The 19,345-nt window shown below is 42.7% G+C and overlaps 8 non-coding genes across 8 annotated transcripts; all 8 read left to right on the top strand.

Annotated features, from left to right (window-relative positions):
* The first annotated feature begins 1,514 nt into the window (after window positions 1-1,514).
* Window positions 1,515-1,586, top strand: trnaq-cug (transfer RNA glutamine (anticodon CUG)). Its single transcript has one exon. It is a non-coding gene; the product is annotated as a tRNA-Gln (tRNA).
* A 315-nt stretch (window positions 1,587-1,901) lies between these two features.
* Window positions 1,902-1,973, top strand: trnal-aag (transfer RNA leucine (anticodon AAG)). Its single transcript has one exon. It is a non-coding gene; the product is annotated as a tRNA-Leu (tRNA).
* An 872-nt stretch (window positions 1,974-2,845) lies between these two features.
* trnaq-cug (transfer RNA glutamine (anticodon CUG)) lies at window positions 2,846-2,917 on the top strand. Its single transcript has one exon. It is a non-coding gene; the product is annotated as a tRNA-Gln (tRNA).
* A 9,153-nt stretch (window positions 2,918-12,070) lies between these two features.
* Window positions 12,071-12,143, top strand: trnaf-gaa (transfer RNA phenylalanine (anticodon GAA)). Its single transcript has one exon. It is a non-coding gene; the product is annotated as a tRNA-Phe (tRNA).
* Window positions 12,144-12,546: 403 nt separating this feature from the next.
* Window positions 12,547-12,618, top strand: trnaq-cug (transfer RNA glutamine (anticodon CUG)). The gene has a single exon. It is a non-coding gene; the product is annotated as a tRNA-Gln (tRNA).
* Window positions 12,619-16,987: 4,369 nt separating this feature from the next.
* trnap-agg (transfer RNA proline (anticodon AGG)) lies at window positions 16,988-17,059 on the top strand. The gene has a single exon. It is a non-coding gene; the product is annotated as a tRNA-Pro (tRNA).
* Window positions 17,060-17,147: 88 nt separating this feature from the next.
* On the top strand, window positions 17,148-17,221 carry trnai-aau (transfer RNA isoleucine (anticodon AAU)). Its single transcript has one exon. It is a non-coding gene; the product is annotated as a tRNA-Ile (tRNA).
* A 561-nt stretch (window positions 17,222-17,782) lies between these two features.
* trnaq-cug (transfer RNA glutamine (anticodon CUG)) lies at window positions 17,783-17,854 on the top strand. Its single transcript has one exon. It is a non-coding gene; the product is annotated as a tRNA-Gln (tRNA).
* Window positions 17,855-19,345: the final 1,491 nt, after the last annotated feature.

Raw genomic sequence — 19,345 nt, 5'->3', positions numbered from 1 at the left:
GAGATGGCAGTAGGATGTGGGGTTCAGCGCCTGTAAATACATGCTTGTTTGAATAAAGCTTTGTTTGTGTTGTTGACTTGTATATGCATTTGTTTATTCTGATGGTTACTTTTATTCATTATTTTACTTATCCATGTTTCTTATTGTTGTTGTCAGTAAATAAAATACAATTATTTAATATATTTATGCTTTAATTCATTGCTTGACTATAACTGTATTTACTGCATTTATCTAGTGTGTATTCATGCATATGTCATATGACAAAACAAATTACATTTTGCTTGTTTTTACTAAAATATACAATTTTCAGTTAAAAAAAAGTTTGGGTCAGCATTTATCATTATTATTGTGTAAGTTTTGGGGTGGGCTAGCGATGCAATTCATTCTGGGGTAATCTTGTTTTTTAAGGAGTGATACTTACATTTTTCTAGTATAAAAATCAACAGTCTTCTCCAAAGGTGAGATCTTCGAGCAGCCGTGTGCTGTGAGCAATGTGCAGACATTACAAACGCTGAGGAAAACTGTTCTAGGTATGGCTGTCGAGTTACTGATGTTATGAGGTATTAGTGCACCTGTCGCTCATATCATTTTTTATTGCAGAACTTATAGTTACATACAAGATCAGGATGAACAATCATAATGACAGAAAACATAAATATGGGTTTGCATCCATCATAATATGATATTATTTACACAGGAAAAAAAGAACAATGACAAGTTTAAATATCTTTGAATAATAGCGGTACAAACAAACTGATGTTTTTGTTGTTATTTATAATCCAGAGGGATGAAACATTCAACAAGAAAAAGAGGAAAACATAAAGGACAGCCCTTAGGGGCCCAAAAGGGCTTTTTGCTTGTGGGTGAACATTTTGGATTTAAAATAAAGAAATTAAAAACATATTCAAGAGATGACGATTTAGGTTTTTTGTAATGAAAAATTATATATTTAAGGTGTTATATATAAGTATTAATATATATATATATATATATATATATATATATATATATATATATATATAGCATATTTAAACTGTGGGTCACATTAGAAGCGTTACAAATAAGAACTTAAATCGACCCTAAATGTATTGGTTATACTACAATCACAAAATAAGCAGGTTTAATCAATATCAAGATATTACAGAGATTAATTAAACGTGTCGTTCATATCTTTTAAGTTGTTGCACTTGTGATAACGCGTCGTAGGTCACATGATAACGTCAACATGGCAGATGTCCGGTTCGCATTCATACTAAACGAGATTTGGCTATAAAGTACCTACTCTTTTAGCGCTCGTTAAGTAAGTACTTATTGAAATTAAGTACCTACTCATTGAGTATGCGGTTTCGGACGCAGCCATACTCAACGAGATTTGGCTATAAAGTACCTACTCTTTTAGCGCTCGTTAAGTAAGTACTCATTGAAATTAAGTACCTACTCATTATATATGCGGTTTGGAACGCAGCCAATGACTTAAATCTCTGCTGCTCATGGGAAAAGTTGACACACGCCAAGGTTCCATGGTGTCATGGTTAGCACTCTGGGCTCTGAATCCAGCGATCCGAGTTCAAATCTCGGTGGGACCTGCTTTTGCCAGGAATACGTGCAGTACCTCGTTCGAAAAAACATTTTCGGCAGCACTGAGCCGCAAGAGCTCATCTAGGTAGTGCCCCATTTGAGCTAATTCTGCTCGATGATGGAGAGGAGGTGTCCATCGCTCTAAAAATATAAAAGACGAGACGCGATCCCTAGCACGTGTGCAGGTGCTGCAGCGTGATTTCCAATGACCACAAAAAAAGAGGCCGCATTTCCTCTGTGCTGGTAACTTTGCACTGGCTACCTTTTAAGTGTAGATTTAATTAAAGTATTGCGCTTTAAGCCATGCAAGCTGAAATGTTTTCGGCCCGTTGGTCTAGGGGTATGATTCTCGCTTAAGGTGCGAGAGGTCCCGGGTTCAAATCCCGGACGAGCCCATTATCTCGGGTTTCGTCAGAGGAACCACGTCCGCCTCTCTCAGTCGAGGTGGTCCATTGACCAATCGCCAGCTCCTATCTACCTGATTCCACCTAGCCTCATCGCTATCTGCCTCTCAGACAGCCAGCTAGCAGGGTGTGTTCGTTCCATGGTGTAATGGTTAGCACTCTGGGCTTTGAATCCAGCGATCCAAGTTCAAATCTCGGTGGGACCTGCATTTGCAGGAATGTGTGCAGTACCTCGTTCGAAAAAACATTTTCGGCAGCACTGAGCCGCAAGAGCTCATCTAGTTAGTGCCCCTTGAAGGGGGGGCGTAAAAAGGACGGACAGCACAGAACAATGCAGGCATCGATCCCGCTACCCCTCGCATGCTAAGCGAGCGCTCTACTATTTGAGCTAATTCCCCTCGATGATGGAGAGAAGGTGTCCATCGCTCTCAAAGACAAAGACGAGGCGCGATCCCTAGCACGTGTGCAGGTGCTGCAGCGTGATTTCCAATGACCACAAAAAAACAGGCCGCATTTCCTCTGTGCTGGCAACTTTGCACTGGCTACCTTTTAATTGTAGATTTAATCAAAATATTGCGCTTTGAATCCAGCGATCCGAGTTCAAATCTCGGTGGAACCTTTTTAGGTTCTTTGCGGAAGGGAGAGGTGAAAAAACAGAGGTGATGCCCAACTGCTGACGTGGCGGTGAAATTGGCACTTTCAAACCGAGTCGGAATTGGGGAAACATGGGCTTAAAAAGCAAAGGCTTCATTTGCTCCTTGCTATCGTGCTTCTGGACTCAATGACTTAAATCCTTGCTATCGTGCTTCTGGACTCAATGACTTAAATCTCTGCTGCTCATGGGAAAAGTTGACACACACCAAGGTTCCATGGTGTAATGGTTAGCACTCTGGGCTCTGAATCCAGCGATCCGAGTTCAAATCTCGGTGGGACCTGCTTTTGCCAGGAATATGTGCAGTACCTCGTTCGAAAAAACTTTTTCGGCAGCACTGAGCCGCAAGAGCTCATCTAGGTAGTGCCCCTTGAAGGGGGGCGTAAAAAGGATGGACAGCACTGGAGAATGCAGGCATCGATCCCACTACCTCTCGCTTGCGCCTACTGCTTCCTACCGATTGAGCCAAAGTAAGCCCAAAGTAAGCCCACGTGAGCCAATCGTGTTTCACTGCTGTGGCTTACTTTTGACCAATCGCGTTCTCTCCTGTGGCTTACTTTTGACCAATCGTGTTTTTCTCCTGTGGCTTACTTTTGACCAATCGCGTTTCTCTCCTGTGGCTTACTTTTGACCAATCGCCTTTCTCTCCTGTGGCTTACTTTTGACCAATCGCGTTTCTCTCCTGTGGCTTACTTTTGACCAATCGGCGACCGCTATTATTAGGCAAGGCAAGGCAAGGCAAGTTTATTTATATAGCACATTTCATACACAATGGTAATTCAAAGTGCTTTACATAGAAGAAATTAAAATAATCAAAAGAAATCAGAATAATTAAAACAGTTTGGAATAAAAGATAAAATACAGAAATAATCAAATGAAATCAGAATAATTAAAACATAAAATAAAATACAGTGCAAACAGTCGGACGAACAGTGGCACAGTGCTCATTCAGTAAATGCACAGTTAAACAGATGTGTTTTGAGTCTGGATTTGAATGTGACTGCTGTAGGAGCACATCTGATCTCTTCTGGAAGCTGGTTCCAGCTGCGGCTGGCATAGTAGCTAAAAGCAGACTCGCCATGCTTAGAGTGAACCCTTGGTATTTCTAGCCGATGTGATCCTAATGATCTGAGTGATCTGTTGGGTTTATATTCACTGAGCATATCTGCAATGTATTGAGGTCCTAGGCCATTGAATGATTTATATACCAGTAATAATACTTTAAAATCAATCCTAAATGTAACTGGCAGCCAGTGTAAAGACCTGAGGACTGGTGTGATGTGTTCATATTTTCTGGTTCTGCTCAGAATCCTAGCAGCAGCGTTCTGTATGAGCTGCAACTGTCTTATGGTCTTTTTGGGAAGGCCAGTGAGAAGTCCATTACAATAATCCACCCTACTGGTGATGAAAGCATGCACAAGTTTTTCTAAGTCTTGACTGGAAACAAAGCATCTAATTCTTGCAATATTTTTCAGGTGATAATATGCTGATTTAGTTATTGCTTTGACATGACTACTGAAACTAAGGTCTGACTCTAGAGACACACCCAGATTCCTGACTTGATTTTTAGTTGTTTGACCCCTAGACTGAAGGTATGCGTTCACCTTGAGAACTTCATCTTTGTTTCCAAACGCAATGACTTCAGTTTTGTCTTTGTTTAACTGAAGAAAGTTTTGGCACATCCAATTGTTTACTTCATCAATGCATTGGCAAAGGGAGTCAATGGGGCTGTAATCGTTAGGCGATAGGGATAAGTAGAGCTGTGTGTCGTCTGCATAGCTATGGTAAGCCATTTGGTTCTTTCTCATTATTTGGCTCATTGGGAGCATGTACAGGTTCAATAGGAGTGGCGCAAGAATTGAGCCTTGAGGGACTCCGCATGTCATGGATGTCCACTCAGACTTATGGTCTCCTATTCTCACATAATAACCTCTGCCTCCTAAGTATGACCTGAACCATTTTAGGACTATCCCAGAAAGCCCGACCCAGTTTTCCAGCCTGTCAAGAAGTATTTTGTGATCGACAGTGTCAAATGCAGCACTGAGGTCGAGTAGTACCAGCACTGATAATTTGCCTGTATCAGTATTTAAGCGAATATCATTTATTATCTTTATGAGCGCGGCCTCTGTACTGTGGTGCGGTCGGAAACCAGATGATGGTCAAAGTATCCATTCGAGCTTAAGAATTTGTTCAGCTGATTGAAGACAACTTTTTCAATGATCTTGCCTATGAAAGGAAGATTTGATATCGGTCTATAGTTGTTTAATATGGTCTTATCCAGATTGCTCTTTTTCAGGAGGGGCTTGACGACAGCAGTTTTCAGGGAGGTCGGAAAACTCCCAGAGAGAAGTGAGGCATTTACCACTTCCAGGAGATCTGCTTCTAAGCTGTGTAACACATTTTTGAAAAAAGATGTGGGAAGTGCGTCAAGGGCGCAGGTTGATGTTTTTAGTTGCTGTACGGTTTCTTCCAAAATTTTGCCATCAATTTCTTCGAAATCAGACATAGTGGCTACTTTCTCGTGCTGTTGTCTGATCTGCCTGACCCCAGCGCAACTCAAGGATGAGCTGATCACCTTTCTGATATTATTGATTTTCTCAGAGAAGAAAGAAGTAAACTCACTGCACTTTCTCACTGAGAGCATTTCACTGGGAATCTGGCTTGGGGGGGTTGTCAGTCTCTCTACAGTAGCAAAAAGAGTGCGCGTGTTGTTTATATTGCTGTTTATAATATTCGAGAAAAAAGTCTGTCTAGCTTTGCTTAGTTCCTTATTGAAAGCATGGATGCTGTCTTTGTAGATGTTATAATGGACTACAAGTTTTGTCTTCCGCCACATGCGCTCTGCTTTTCTGCATTGTCTTTTCATATTTTGCACTGCTGTTGAGTTTCTCCAAGGTGCTTTTTGTCTGCCACTCTTCTTCCTGACTTTCACAGGAGCAATATAATCAATTACACTCTTAACTTTTGAGTTAAAAGAATCAAGGAGAAAATCAACAGAGTCAGCAGATATGCTTGGTGTTAAAGATACAGCCTTCATAAATAGTACACTAGTGTTCTCATTTAAGCATCTCTTCTTGACAGACACAGATCTAGCTTCAATGGCAGGAGAGATCAATATATCAAAGAAAATACAAAAATGATCAGACAGTGCTACATCCTTAATAACAATTGATGAAATGTTTAGACCCTTACTGATAAGTAAATCTAGAATGTGTCCACGATTATGTGTGGGTCCATGTACATGCTGAGTCAGATCAAAAGTTTTTAAAACAGTTTTGATTTCTTTTGCCATATTGTTTTCTGCATTATCTATGTGAATGTTAAAATCTCCAGCAATGGCAAAGCAGTCAAACTCTGAGGAAATTGTTGATAACAGTTCTGTTAAGTTCTCAGCAAAAGCTGGAGAGTATTTTGGAGGCCTGTAAACAATGATAAGTAAATTGCGTGGAGCACCTTTTAACACAATACCCAGATACTCGAAAGACGGGTAATTCCCAAATGATATTTGCTTACATTGATAGACATCTTTATAAAGAGCAGCTAAACCTCCGCCTCTTCTGACAGCTCTGCAGACACTCATAAAAGTAAAGTTAGGAGGGGCTGTTTCATTGAGGACTGTTGCACTGCAACTTTCTTCTAGCCAAGTTTCATTTAGCAACATAAAATCCAGGTTGTATGTGGTTATTAAGTCGTTGACTAAAAGTGATTTATTTTTAAGTGAGCGGATGTTTAAAAGTGCTAACTTAACAGTCTTACTTTTTGTCCCCACAGCAATCTTGGTATGTCGTGTAATAGGCACCAGATTAGATGGGTTTGCTGTACGGCTTTTGAAGGCCTTAGACTTTCTATCATGTAATCGAACAGCAATAGAAAAAGATACAGGCACACTGGGTTCCCGCTTGTTCTGTAAACATTTGAGAAAGTTATTGTTATCATAGCGGGGACCCGACACATATCACTGAGAGCTGGTATCAGTTGTTTTTGGTTTACCTCGAGCCGCTGGAGGAGGGTGTGGGCCCTGGCGCTGTGGCAGAGGCCGAAGAGCTCTCACAGGAGGAGGGGGAGGGCGAGCTGGGCCCGCAGGCTTTGGTGGTTGTGGGGCCTGGCGTGTTTTGGTTGGTATCTGGGGGCTCGCAGCAAAAGAGTGGGATAGTCTAGTTCCAGCATGCACCAGTTGTTCCATTTTCTCTGAGAAGCACAGAAGTGGAGATGCTGGAGAGAGTGGTAATGTTTCCGGTGAGAGGGATTTTTGCTCTGGTGTTATTGGAGGCTGTAATATGCTGTCCTGGTTTCCCTGGCTGTTTTCCAGAAAGTCGTCTATGGGTGCTGTATCTTGGAGCAGTGCTGGTATGTCACAGTCTGTCTGTGGTGAGCTCTGTGGGCAGGGCTCAGCTGAGATTGTGTCCGTGAGCAGAGGTTGTTGTGGCTGAGTGGTGTTATCACTGTCCTTGTGTGATGTGTCAACCGCATGTCCATTCAGGTGCTGAAATGAAATCCTGTGGTCATTCATACTGTATCCAGGTGTGTGTGTGCCATTCAGGTTGAGTGGATTGGCACACATTGCAGAAGGATGACGGAGGGAGAAGTAGATATTGTCCTTTAGCACTCTTGAACCAAGTTTGTTTGGGTGGTGGCCATCCTGTTGAAACAGTTGCCTCTGACTCCAGAAAAGATTGAAGTTGTCAATAAAGTTCACTCCTTTTATATTGCAGGTTTTTTGCAGCCATGTATTAAGCCCAAGCAACCGTGAAAACCTGTTTGTTCCTCTTGCTGGGAGTGGTCCACTGATGAATGTTTGAACTTTCAGTCTTTTAAGTGTTTCAAAAAGTTCATTGAAATCCTTTTTAAGAAGTTCCGACTGCTCTTTATGAATATCATTCTTCCCCAGATGAATGATGAGTCGATTTGCAGTCTTATGTTTCATCAGAATGTTCTGAAGTTCCCTGTTTACATCAGAAGTTGTTGCTTGTGGAAGGCAGCACGTTGTTGTATCCCTGCTATTAATGTTTCTGATTACGGAGTCGCCCACTATCAGAGTCCTGGGCTCGGCTGCACTGTGAGCTGAGTGCCGCTGTCTGCTCGACCTTGAGCCCCAGTTAGCATCAGTGTTAGCTACTGGCTGATTCTGTCTGTGTGCGATCACATTCATCAAATTTGGGGATTCCTCATTCATTAATACTTCAAATCTGTTCTCAAGATGTATAGGCGGTGGTAGGAGACCAGTGTTTGCAGTCCTTGTCAGAGCCGTATCTGGGGTAGAGGATGCTACTGCAGTAATATGTGATGCTCGTGACAATCTGATGTCTCGAGTGCCTTTGGGTCTCGCACCCTGTTTGTGCCATCGATTAGTAAAACGATCGGCTTGTTTCTCTACACTCAGTATGGCCTGTCGAGAAGCACTAGATTCATGGGACTCACCGGCTGTATGCTGAGGACGTCCATGACGAAGCTCTGTTGTGTGTTCCGTCTGGTTTGGTGGTCCCGCAATTAACTTTGTTTCAAGAATTGCAATCCTTTGTAAAAGTCTGTGGCAGTTGGAGCAGCAAGTAGATTCCAGAGGAGGCATTTTCTTATCCTTATGAATGTAGGCAGTTGTGTTTTCTCTTCCCCGGAATGTAAGCTTTCAGTGGGAGGCTGGTCGAATAAAATAATTCTGCTTTTTTTTGTAGTAATCCAAGCGTTTGAGCACTGTGCTGATTTGCTGAAGTTAAAATTAGATGATAAAAGGAGATAAATTATAGAAATATAAAAACGATAGAGCAAAGCGCGGAGCAGTAAGCGAGAGCGTCCGAACAGTAGCTGAGCAGGAAGTAGTCGTCATCAGTAGTAATTATCGTCATCTTTGCCACAGGTAAGTCTATTCTTCACGACTGTATAATCGATCATTATTTATTCATAAACAGTGTTTGTTTTTAGACAATTAAACATGCCAATAAAGCTAGCTAGCGTGTAATAGCACACGTTTTCTTCTGTACATGTGAACCTGCAACTTTACCATGATATACAGTAAAAAACATGCCACTACTGTCAAGATAATTAGCCGACCGCTAATTAAGCTATATCCTCCTTAAACCATTTTTTTGTTGTTGTTAATTTAGTATTTTTTTGTGTCATTCATTACATTATTTTGAGCACAAGAAGATTTTTACTAAAACCTTTAAAAAAAAAGTTTAATTCATATATGTTATACTATACTATGTTATACACCAGTATACATATTTATGTTATCTTTTTAAATACTATGTTATACATATTTAAAAAGACATGAATAGGCAAAAAAAAGTGTTTTTTTGTTTCAACAAATGATTCTCAACTATGTTATAAAAGATATACCAAAACGATTTGATATACCATTTTAAGTTTTAGATCTGTATGATGATCATATTATTATGAATTGTCATAAACGCCTTTATGTTATATTTGGTGTTTCTTAGTAATCTCTGCCACAAAAGCTAAACAAAACAAAACGATTTAAGCATGGCATGATACCAGCAAGATTGTACCAAGAAGTGTTATTGATTTTCTTATTAATAAATTCATCACACTATTTACAATTTGTACACAAGGCAATTCAAAGTGATTCACAGTTGTATAAAAACAATAATGCTTATGCTCATAATAATAATAATCATTAATTATTATAATATTATAATAATTAATTACATACAAAATAAATGCTGTAGTAAAATACTTTCAGTTGGAATATGACAGCTATGTAACGTTCTGTTTATGCCTGTGTCCTTTCAGATTATGTATGCGTACCCGGTTTTACGAAGAACCTCTGAGGGTCGACTCCTTATGGGGCCAACTGAGGAGGCCAATAGGAGGAAGATCGTGTTGGCAGGGAGGGCCAGGTGTAAGGAGGAGGTCCTGGCTGAGGCCACTGCCTTTGTGAGGCAGAATGGAGGGAATCCTGGAGACCAGTTCCTGGTTCTGGCTCACTGCAAGATCCAGTTTGGGAAACACCAGGGTCAGAGGTTCCTGTGGCTGCTGGAGAACTCACTGGGGTATGCCTGCTATCTGGTCAGCAGCATTTTGGGGGAGGAGGAGAGGGACAACCCGCTGTCTGACAACAAACACCTGTTCCTCAGATACACCTCGCAGATCAGGGAGGTAGGCGAGGCTGTGGAGGTGTGTCATATAAAACAGGCCATGCTGCAGGAGGCCCAGAGGACAGGAGACTCTGGATGTCTGATGGTGGAGTTTGGGGATTTTAAGGGTAGGTCAATGAAGGAGGTATATGAGGACCCAAGCAAGGAGGCCCAGGCTATTATCATCACCTACCTGAAGAAGGCAAAGGCCGGGCCTAACACCAATATGGCCCTTTTCAAAGCATACGTGCTGAAGAGGCAGGCTCCAGCCCACGTGCCCACCACCACTGTGCCCACTGCATCTGTCCTCACTGCTGCTGTGCCCACTGCCACTGTGTCTGTTCCTCCTCCACCTACTGCCACTAAGAACAGGCCACTGCTGGCGACCAATGTGAAGGCCCTGTTGGCGTGGGGGAAGCATTTATCTGCTTCACAGCTGGCACAAAAGATTTTGTCTCCAGCCAAACCCTGTAAGTGATTTGCAAGCTTTAAAATCATTACAGTACATATTATGCAGTATATATGTCTAACGAAAATACGTGTTCAACAGCTGCAGGACCACGTGTACCACCTGCGTCTGAGTCCGCAGCCAGGAGACAGCTCTTTACATGTGGTGAGTATCACTTAACGCATACAAGTGTGTTGGTGACATGTGCTTAGTGTTTTATGTTATTTTACAGACTCTGCTGCTACGGATTTTTTTGAGGAGGAAGATGACCTGGAGATGGCAACTGTAGCCTCGCAAGCTGAGGAACAACTTCCTCAAGGTATGTAAATCTTAAACAATATTTTACAAACAATTACAAATAAAACAAAACAGTATTTTTAAATGACATATTATTTTATTTCACAACACAGAGGAATGGCACTTCTCAGGTGTCAATCTACATTCACTCTTTGAGTGAACATCCTCAAAGGAAAAAAGATAATTTAAAGGTGTATGTAAAAGGTTTTATTTCATTTTTTTTCGTAATCACTGACTAAAGCTCATTCTTGTCATCTCACACTTCCCCCACTCCCCTTGGAATAAGTGGCTGTTGTAGTGTTTGGTCTGCTTCGCTTCACACTTGGCTGATCCCATCTTTTTTTCTTCTTGTATTTCTTCTAATGGTGCTTGGATGAAAAACAGGATGATTTTCACTGCTTCCTTCCATCTTTTCATCATCATGTCATCTCTCTACTAATCATACATGCTTTGCAGTAAACCTTGTAATCGCAGTAGCTGTCCAGCAGAGCTGAGAAAGTCATGCAGTGAAAGTCTAAAACAATAAGATAATTTTGTTGTGTTTTTTTACGCTCCAGCCACTGCAGGCTCGAGAGGCCCTGCTCCTGCCCCGGCTCGTGCTACTGCCCCTGCTCCTGCCCCTTATCCTGCTCCTCCAGCATTGTGGACCCCTGGCCAGGTGTCCCAGTCGCCTGCAGAGCTTCCTGTCCACTGGAAAGAGCAACTCCAATCTTTCCAGCAAGGCCTTCAACCCCTGTCCCTCTGCACCAGGACCATCCTCACTACAGCCACCCACAGGACTGCAACACCCTGCCCAGCCTCCTCTGCAGTCTCCTCCTCTGCGGCCTGCCCAGCCTCCTCTGCAGTCTCCTCCTCTGCGCCCTGCCCAGCCTCCTCTGCAGTCTCCTCCTCTGCGGCCTGCCCAGCCTCCTCTGCAGTCTCCTCCTCTGCGCCCTGCCCAGCCCCTCTGCAGTCTCCTCCTCTGCGCCCTGCTCAGCCTCCTCTGCAGTCTCCTCCACAGCCTTCTGTCCAGCCAAGTGCTGCCTCTGCTCCTGCAACATCAACTGGGTCCAGTGTTGCAGACCAGGCTCCTGTAAGTAAGCTTCTCATTATTCGTGTGCAGGTCCTGCAGCGTGATTTCCAATGACCACAAAAAAAGAGGCCGCATTTCCTCTGTGCTGGAAACTTCGCACGCGCTACCTTTTAATAGTAGATTTAATCCAAAAATTGCGCTTTAAGCCATGGAAGCTGAAATGTTTGCGGCCCGGCAGCAGCAGGGAGGATGTATGTTTCGGATCGTTGGTCTAGGGGTATGATTCTCGCTTAGGTTGCGAGAGGTCCCGGGTTCAAATCCCAGATGAGCCCATTATTAGGCTTTGCTTTTAATCTCTTCAGCCTGATTAGGGCAACCAGGATATTTGTGAGAAATTGGGGATAAAATGTGCCAGAGAGAGGCCGGTTAGCTCAGTTGCTTAGAGCGTGGTGCTAATAACGCCAAGGTGGCGGGTTTTCATCCCCGTACGGGCCACTCATTTTCTCTCTGGGACCTTCGCTCTGCTCTTCTCGAAAATGATGGGCGGTCTCCCAGACATCGCTGCTGGCTAAACCATACAAGTATCTGGCCGAAATAGCTCAGTTGGGAGAGCGTTAGACTGAAGATCTAAAGGTCCCTGGTTCAATACCGGGTTTCGGCAGAGGAACCACGTCCGCCTCTTTTAGTCTACCTGATTCCACCTAGCCTCATCGCTATCTGCCTCTCAGACAGCCAGCTAGCAGAGTGTGTTGGTTCCATGGTGTAATGATTAGCACTCTGGGCTTTGAATCCAGAAATCTGAGTTCAAATCTCGGTGGAACCTTTTTAGGTTCTTTGCGGAAGGGAGGGAAAAAACAGAAGTGATGCGCAACTGCTGACGTGGCGGTGAAATTGGCACTCTCAAACCGAGTCGGAATTGGGGAAACATGGGCTTAAAAAGCAAAGGCTTCATTTGCTCCTTGCTATCGTGCTTCTGGACTCAATGACTTAAATCCTTGCTATCGTGCTTCTGGACTCAATGACTTAAATCTCTGCTGCTCATGGGAAAAGTTGACACACGCCAAGGTTCCATGGTGTAATGGTTAGCACTCTGGGCTCTGAATCCAGCGATCCGAGTTCAAATCTCGGTGGGACCTGCTTTTGCCAGGAATGTGTGCAGTACCTCGTTCGAAAAAACTTTTTCGGCAGCACTGAGCCGCAAGAGCTCATCTAGGTAGTGCCCCTTGAAGTGGGGCGTAAAAAGGATGGACAGCACTGGAGAATGCAGGCATCGATCCCACTACCTCTCGCTTGCGCCTACTGCTTCCTACCGATTGAGCCAAAGTAAGCCCAAAGTAAGCCCACGTGAGCCAATTGTGTTTCTCTGCTGTGGCTTACTTTTGACCAATCGTGTTCTCTCCTGTGGCTTACTTTTGACCAATCGTGTTTCTCTCCTGTGGCTTACTTTTGACCAATCGCCTTTCTCTCCTGTGGCTTACTTTTGACCAATCGCGTTTCTCTCCTGGCTCTGCTCCTGTGGCTTACTTTTGACCAATCGGCGACCGCTGTTATTATCGTCATCTTTGCAATCTTTGCAACAGGTAAGTCTATTCTTCACGACTCTATAATCGATCATTATTTATTCATAAACAGTGTTTGTTTTTAGACAATTAAACATGGCAATAAAGCCAGCTAGCGTGTAATAGCACACGTTTTCTTCTGTACATGTGAACCTGCAACTTTACCATGATATACAGTAAAAAAAATTGTCACTACTGTCAAGATAATTAGCCGACCGCTAATTAAGCTATATCCTCCTTAAACCATTTTTTTGTTGTTGTTAATTTAATTCAATTCAATTCAATTCAAATTTATTTGTATAGCGCTTTTCACAATACACATTGTCTCAAAGCAGCTTTACAGAAATTGCATTTCGGAAATGTACATAGAAAATACAGTTAGTTAATCAAGTATTAATTTATGGCATAACATATCGCCGGCTTTGAGTCGTCTCTTCACAGGCGTCGAGTCGTCTCTTCACAGGCGTTGGGGCATCTGAAGTCTCCGTGAGAGGCTGGATACAAACTGGAGCTGACGAACGCTATTTACCTCGGGACTAGCGTCCCGAGATAACAGCAGAAAGGCAGATGGGAAATAATTAGCATAGCTGATGTTCATAATGTTAATGCATTCGAACTGATTCAGCAGTATCAAAGGTTAAGCATTAAGTGAATGCTTGGTTAAAGAGATGCGTCTTTAATCTAGTTTTAAACTGGGACAGCGAGTCTGAGTCTCGTACAATATCAGGAAGGCTATTCCAGAGTTTAGGAGCTAAATGCGAGAACGCCCTCCCTCCTTTAGTGGACTTAGATATCCTAGGAATGACCAGAAGCCTCGAATTTAGTGATCTTAAAGAGCGCGATGGATTGTATGGCGATAGAAGGTCTGTTAAATACACAGGAGCTAAACCATTTAGGGCTTTATAGGTCAGTAGGAATACTTTGTAATTGATACGTAACTTAATAGGTAACCAGTGTAGAGATGATAAAATAGGTGTTATATGATCATATTTTCTTGATCTAGTAAGAACTCTAGCAGCTGCATTTTGCACTAACTGTAGCTTGTTGATTGAGGATGCAGGACAGCCAGCTAATAAAGCATTACAGTAATCTAGTCTCGAGGTCATGAATGCATGAACTAACTTTTCTGCATCAGAAACAGATAGCATGTTGCGTAGCTTAGCAATGTTTCTAAGGTGGAAAAAGGCTGTTCTTGTAATATATGAAATATGATTTTCGAAAGTCAAGTTGCGGTCTAGTATAACACCCAGGTCTTTTACTGTAGTGGATAAAGTAACAGGACATCCTTCTAAATTAAAGTTGTATTGTAAGGGATTTTGTGGGTAGTTTTTTGGACCAATAAGTAGTACCTCCGTTTTATCTGAATTTAATAGCAGGAAATTACACGTCATCCAGCATTTTATATCATTTAGACACTCGGTCAATTTAGATAAGTTAGTGTTTTCATCTGGTCGTGATGAGATATATAATTGAGTGTCATCAGCATAACAGTGGAAATTAATTCCATGTTTTCTTATAATATTACCAAGTGGCAGCATATATATTGAGAATAGCAGAGGGCCTAACACCGATCCTTGCGGCACTCCATAGTCTACTGACGTTATCTTTGATTTTTCCCCATTTAGACAGACAAAATGGTAACGGTCTGATAAGTAAGATCTAAACCAGCTTAATGCCTGTCCCTGAACACCAGTGTAGTTTTGTAGTCGATCCAGGAGTATTTTATGATCGATAGTGTCGAACGCAGCGCTTAGATCGAGTAGAACTAATTTAGTATTTTTTGTGTCATTCATTACATTATTTTGAGCACAAGAAGATTTTTACTAAAACCTTTAAAAAAAAAAGTTTAATTCATATATGTAATACTATACTATGTTATACACCAGTATACATATTTATGTTATCTTTTTAAATACTATGTTATACATATTTAAAAAGACATGAATAGGCAAAAACAAGTGTTTTTTTGTTTCAACAAATGATTCTCAACTATGTTATAAAAGATATACCAAAACGATTTGATATACCATTTTAAGTTTTAGATCTGTTTGATGATCATATTATTATGAATTGTCATAAACGCCTTTATGTTATATTTGGTGTTTCTTAGTAATCTCTGCCACAAAAGCTCAACAAAACAATACGATTTAAGCATGGCATGATACCAGCAAGATTGTACCAAGAAGTGTTATTTATTTTCTTATTAATTAGTTCATCACACTATTTACAATTTGTACACAAGGCAATTCAAAGTGATTCACAGTTGTATAAAAAACAATAATGCTTATGCTCATAATAATAATAATCATTAATTATTATAATATTATAATAATTAATTACATTAAAAAAATGCTGTAGTAAAATACTTTCAGTTGGAATATGAAAGCTATTTAACGTTCTGTTTATGCCTGTGTCCTTTCAGATTATGTATGCATACCCGGTTTTACGAAGAACCTCTGAGGGTCGACTCCTTATGGGGCCAACTGAGGAGGCCAATAGGAGGAAGATCGTGTTGGCAGGGAGGGCCAGGTGTAAAGAGGAGGTCTTGGCTGAGGCCACTGCCTTTGTGAGGCAGAATGGAGGGAATCCTGGAGACCAGTTCCTGGTTCTGGCTCACTGCAAGATCCAGTTTGGGAAACACCAGGGTCAGAGGTTCCTCAGGCTGCTGAAGAACTCACTGTGGTATGCCTGCTATCTGGTCAGCAGCATTTTGGGGGAGGAGGAGAGGGACAACCCGCTGTCGGACAACAAACACCGGTTCCTCAGATACACCTCGCAGATCAGGGAGGTAGGCGAGGCTGTAAAGGTGTATCAGAAAAAAACAGGCCATGCTGCAGGATGCCCACAGGACAGGAGACTCTTGGTGTCTGATGGTGGAGTTTGGGGATTTTAAGGGTAGGTCAATAAAGGAGGTGTATGAGGACCCAAGCAAGGAGGCCCAGGCTCTCATCACCTACCTGAAGAAGGCAAAGGCCGGGCCTAACACCAATATGGCCCTTTTCAAAGCATACGTGCTGAAGAGGCAGGCTCCAGCCCACGTGCCCACCGCCACTGTGCCCACTGCATCTGTCCTCACTGCTGCTGTGCCCACTGCCACTGTGTCTGTTCCTCCTCCACCTACTGCCACTAAGAACAGCCCACTGCTGGCGACCAATGTGAAGGCCCTGTTGGCGCGGGGGAAGCATTTATTTGCTTCACAGCTGGCACAAAAGATTTTGTCTCCAGCCAAACCCTGTAAGTGGGTAAGTTTTTTCTTTTTTCTCCAGCCACTGCAGGCTCGAGAGGCCATGCTCCTGCCCCGGCTCGTGCTACTGCCCCTGCTCCTGCCCCTTATCCTGCTCCTCCAGCATTTTGGACCCCTGGCCAGGTGTCCCAGTCGCCTGCAGAGCTTCCTGTACACTGGAAAGAGCAACTCCCATCTTTCCAGCAAGGCTTTCAACCCCTGTCCCTCTGCACCAAGACCATCCTCACTACAGCCACCCACAGGACTCCAGCGCCCTGCCCAGCCTCCTCTGCAGTCTCCTCTTCTGCACCCTGCCCAGCCTCCTCTGCAGTCTCCTCCTCTGCGCCCTGCCCAGCCTCCTCTGCAGTCTCCTCCTCTGCGCCCTGCCCAGCCTCCTCTGCAGTCTCCTCCTCTGCGCCCTGCTCAGCCTCCTCTGCAGTCTCCTCCACAGCCTTCTGTCCAGCCAAGTGCTGCCTCTGCTCCTGCAACATCAACTGGGTCCAGTGTTGCAGACCAGGCTCCTGTAAGTAAGCTTCTCATTATTCGTGTGCAGGTCCTGCAGCGTGATTTCCAATGACCACAAAAAAAGAGGCCCCATTTCCTCTGTGCTGGAAACTTTGCACTGGCTACCTTTTAATTGTTGATTTAATCAAAAAATTGCGCTTTAAGCCATGGAAGCTGAAATGTTTGCGGCCCGACAGCAGCAGGGAGGATGTATATTTCGGCTCTTTGGTCTAGGGGTATGATTCTCGCTTAGGGTGCGAGAGGTCCCGGGTTCAAATCCCGGACGAGCCCATTATTAGGCTTTGCTGTTAATCTCTTCAGCCTGATTAGGGCAACCAGGATATCTCTGAGCAATTGGGGATAAAATGTGCCAGAGAGAGGCCGGTTAGCTCAGTTGGTTAGAGCGTGGTGCTAATAACGCCAAGGTCGCGGGTTCGATCCCCGTACGGGCCACTGATTTTCTCTCTGTGACCTTCGCTCTGCTCTTCTCGAAAATGACGGGCGGTCTCCCATACATCCATGCTGGCTAAACTGCACAAGTACCTGGCCGAAATAGCTCAGTTGGGAGAGCGTTAGACTGAAGGTCCCTGGTTCAATCCCGGGTTTCGGCAGAGGAACAACCTCCGCCTCTTTTAGTCTACCTGATTCCACCTAGCCTCATCGCTATCTGCCTCTCAGACAGCCAGCTAGCAGAGTGTGTTGGTTCCATGGTGTAATGATTAGCACTCTGGGCTTTGAATCCAGAAATCTGAGTTCAAATCTCAGCGGAAGCTTTTTAGGTTCTTTGCGGAAGGGAGGGAAAAAACAGAAGTGATGCGCAACTGCTGACGTGGCGGTGAAATTGGCACTCTCAAACCGAGTCGGAATTGGGGAAACATGGGCTTAAAAAGCAAAGGCTTTATTTGCTCCTTGCTATCGTGCTTCTGGACTCAATGACTTAAATCCTTGCTATCGTGCTTCTGGACACAATGACTTAAATCTCTGCTGCTCATGGGAAAAGTTGACACACGCCAAGGTTCCATGGTGTAATGGTTAGCACTCTGGGCTCTGAATCCAGCGATCCGAGTTCAAATCTCGGTGGGACCTGCTTTTGCCAGGAATGTGTGCAGTACCTCGTTCGAAAAAACTTTTTCGGCAGCACTGAGCCGCAAGAGCTCATCTAGGTAGTGCCCCTTGAAGTGGGGCGTAAAAAGGATGGACAGCACTGGAGAATGCAGGCATCGATCCCACTACCTCTCGCTTGCGCCTACTGCTTCCTACCGATTGAGCCAAAGTAAGCCCAAAGTAAGCCCACGTGAGCCAATTGTGTTTCTCTGCTGTGGCTTACTTTTGACCAATCGTGTTCTCTCCTGTGGCTTACTTTTGACCAATAGTGTTTATCTCCTGTGGCTTACTTTTGACCAATCGCCTTTCTCTCCTGTGGCTTACTTTTGACCAATCGCGTTTCTCTCCTGGCTCTGCTCCTGTGGCTTACTTTTGACCAATCGGCGACCGCTGTTATTATCGTCATCTTTGCAATCTTTGCAACAGGTAAGTCTATTCTTCACGACTCTATAATCGATCATTATTTATTCATAAACAGTGTTTGTTTTTAGACAATTAAACATGGCAATAAAGCCAGCTAGCGTGTAATAGCACACGTTTTCTTCTGTACATGTGAACCTGCAACTTTACCATGATATACAGTAAAAAAAATTGTCACTACTGTCAAGATAATTAGCCGACCGCTAATTAAGCTATATCCTCCTTAAACCATTTTTTTGTTGTTGTTAATTTAGTATTTTTTGTGTCATTCATTACATTATTTTGAGCACAAGAAGATTTTTACTAAAACCTTTAAAATAAAAAGTTTAATTCATATATGTTATACTATACTATGTTATACACCAGTATACATATTTATGTTATCTTTTTAAATACTATGTTATACATATTTAAAAAGACATGAATAGGCAAAAACAAGTGTTTTTTTGTTTCAACAAATGATTCTCAACTATGTTATAAAAGATATACCAAAACGATTTGATATACCATTTTAAGTTTTAGATCTGTTTGATGATCATATTATTATGAATTGTCATAAACGCCTTTATGTTATATTTGGTGTTTCTTAGTAATCTCTGCCAAAAAAGCTAAACAAAACAAAACGATTTAAGCATGGCATGATACCAGCAAGATTGTACCAAGAAGTGTTATTTATTTTCTTATTAATTAGTTCATCACACTATTTACAATTTGTACACAAGGCAATTCAAAGTGATTCACAGTTGTATAAAAAACAATAATGCTTATGCTCATAATAATAATAATCATTAATTATTATAATATTATAATAATTAATTACATAAAAAAATGCTGTAGTAAAATACTTTCAGTTGGAATATGACAGCTATGTAACGTTCTGTTTATGCCTGTGTCCTTTCAGATTATGTATGCATACCCGGTTTTACGAAGAACCTCTGAGGGTCGACTCCTTATGGGGCCAACTGAGGAGGCCAATAGGAGGAAGATCGTGTTGGCAGGGAGGGCCAGGTGTAAAGAGGAGGTCTTGGCTGAGGCCACTGCCTTTGTGAGGCA

Source organism: Siphateles boraxobius, unplaced genomic scaffold (genome assembly GCF_051911475.1).
Source record: "Siphateles boraxobius isolate OS27281-9 unplaced genomic scaffold, OSU_SipBor_1 19, whole genome shotgun sequence".
NCBI lineage: Eukaryota > Metazoa > Chordata > Actinopteri > Cypriniformes > Leuciscidae > Siphateles > Siphateles boraxobius.
The sequence above is the reverse complement of the archived record's forward strand: the minus strand, read 5'-3'. Positions and strand labels throughout refer to the sequence as shown.